This window comes from Octopus sinensis, unplaced genomic scaffold (genome assembly GCF_006345805.1).
Source record: "Octopus sinensis unplaced genomic scaffold, ASM634580v1 Contig15316, whole genome shotgun sequence".
Lineage (NCBI taxonomy): Eukaryota > Metazoa > Mollusca > Cephalopoda > Octopoda > Octopodidae > Octopus > Octopus sinensis.
In genome coordinates, this window is record NW_021833664.1 from 18,619 (window position 1) to 21,638 (window position 3,020).

A 3,020-nucleotide genomic window follows, 5' to 3' on the forward strand; every position below is an offset into this window, starting at 1 on the left:
ACTTCTTTCCCACTCTTATTCCGCAAATTCCTTGTGTAGGCATACTTAGAATAAACGTCGATAATTGTGAGTAACCACGAATATGACTCATTACTTTGTTTGAATCTGATAAAAATAAATTTTAAAATTTTCTACCTCCTTAGATCTATCAAATCTATCTGATATCTTTCATTTGGAAGATTTGCAACAATATGATTTTGCTCATCGCCAACTTTTAATGGTGTGGAAAAACGACACACTGCAAAATCTGACACTACTTTCCGAATAATTTCCCTTTTTATTCCGAAGTAACTTCGCATGCAATGGTATTCCAAGCTATTGTGTCCACAATGCGATATGTTGTGGATCTGCTTCGCGACCAAATACATCTCTTGAGTGTTGTCTGTGGAAATAACCAGCTTATGATCTCCATACGGTTGTCACAGATAAAGTCGTCCATTAATAAGAATAAATTTTTCCGCCTTCTTTCTCAATCGGTAATTACGCTGTCTAGATTTATGAGAACATGTTTCAGAATCCAAAATTCGACACAAAAAGTCGTATTCTTCGGAATTTTTGATGAATGAACGAGACATTAACAAGATAAATACACGCTTATTTTCTTTATTCATTCTTGGATTATAGGCTAGCCAAATAAATAATATAATTTATTTGATTTATTAAAATTAGTTATAGTATTTGACAAGAAATTAACAAATTAAAGATTAAAAAAAAATTTTAACAGAAAAAAACACAGGTGTAAAGCGTCCGGCTCGGTAACGCGCCGGGCTCGTGACATACTATTTTCTTAATCTTCAAAGAATTTTGATTTTCAATAAATGTTTCATTTTCCGTGTATTGAATGCTTAAAAAATTTTCAACTTTGAAAAGATCGAGAATGCCTGTTTTTCTGATTGTTGTATTATTAATATTGATTTCAAGTTGTCAATCAATGTAGTACAATTCTTTTTTTTCTTTTTGAGCTGAATATTAAAAATTGATCAACTAATCCATAAATATAGAATTAGCCATTCAAGCTCATTGTGAATTATAATACTAAATGAAGCATTTATAGTCATAATGTCAAAAACATCACGGCATTTTTGATCTGAAATCACAACTGATTTCAACTTATGGATTCCGCTTATATTTGAGGACAAAATCCGAACTCTTTTGAGTTCGTCCCCACCTTGTCTTTGAAACCTCAGGAATTGTCGGCAAGACCGCGATTCAACTTTTCACTGACATTGGTAGAAGAACTGACTCTTTTAGCGAATCTCGGTTTCCCTAGTTTGCGGAAACTCCTACTCAATACGCATTGCGGTGTCGTTGAGCTGACCCTTAGGCTCTCGACTATTCTTTTAACTCTAGCTAGCATCTAATCTTTTCTATTTATCATTATTTAATTTAAAAAAATTCGTAAATGAAATAATACTTTAGTTGCGTATTTTCATGTCATATTTTTTTCTAAGTCAAGAAAAGAACTATTGACTCAGTGTTGATAAAAAATTTGAACGACTAGTCATTAGAAATGAGGAAAAGATTAGATTTTACATTGGATTAAAACTTGAAAAAAATTATTTTATAGATTGATTTTTTAAGTAAAAAATATAGTAAATATAAGACGATGTTTCAAATTGTTTTATCCATTTAAATCGTACATTTAAACAACATTTTTCTAATTGATGTCTACTGGACTCAGTCAGTCACTTTTCAGTCTCAGTCACTTTTCAGTCTACTGCTTCAAAGAAAGACAAATATCAACAAATTGTTTCTATTTCAGGTTGGCTCTGTAGCTACTGCATTACAATACAAAAAGCTTTAAAATGAGCTATGGTCTTTTTTTGTGACATTTTGTTTTGAAGACAATTTTCAAGAACCGCGTCAACAGATAATCATTAAATGAAAAATATGAATAAAAATTATTTAAATTAAAGGTAGTTTTTAAAGAATTGAAATCATAACAGTTTTCAGAGCTGCCAGGGTCTCCAATTATTTCGGTGTTGGAGTCCTTCTTTAGGCTTGTATACGGTAAGGGATTCTCGAAATATTTTATTCCTCTTTTTATAAGGGTCAGTAGACCCCCTCCATGCTCCGACTCGCGGTCACATCGTAGTGCATCGTATCCAGCAAAAAGAGGAGTAGGGATCCGTTTCGAAAGTTTCGTCTCTTGGAGAAGACAGATATCTATTCGGTTCTCCTCCAAAAAACTGGCAAGTTCCGCCGTCTTTCCTCGAATCCCGTCAATATTCAGGCATTGTATTGTTAGCTTTGGACCGGGATTCTGTTCCACGTCACCTGAGGTCAACAGCAACAATCGATAGTAAGTGCCAACGTTGAGAAGATGCCGTCCAGGGGGAAGTCCTCTGGTTGGCGGGGAGCAAATGGTTCTTTTTAGATACCGTTTAGGACTGTATCCGGCGCCACCAGAAAAGGTGAACCACATGACGCACGCTAAAAATCGTATAGAATCGAACAAAACTGTACAAATAAAATATTAACTCGTTCCAAAAAAATATTCCCAAAAAAGTTTTTTTATACCAAATAATAATGCTTTCAATATAGAAATTTCGTAAAAATGATAAATTGTATAGTAGTCAGAAATGCACAACAATAATTATAAAACAAATAAACCCTTTTTACGATCCAAAAAAGCTGCAAATAACTTGGTATAAAACTAGTAAAAAGCTAGTTGTTCCTTTTATAAGAAAATATTTTCGTAATACAGTCCGACCCCAAAATGGGGCAGACCCCAGGGGTGGGGCACCCTCGGATTTTGGGGCACCCCCGCAATTTGGGGCACTTTATTCCAAAAGTACATTTTGGCAGAAAAAAAATAAAAATCGATAAAAAATTATGGAATTTTTGGGGCACCATAAAATCATTTATAAGGAATTAAAAATAAAATAAAATTATAATAAATTAATTATTTTTTGTTTTATTTTCAATTTATATTTTTATTGTTGTGGTTATGGATTACGAAACTAAATTGAAGATTGCTAAAGAAATTTTGAAGAAAAATTTATCTGAGAGGCAACTAA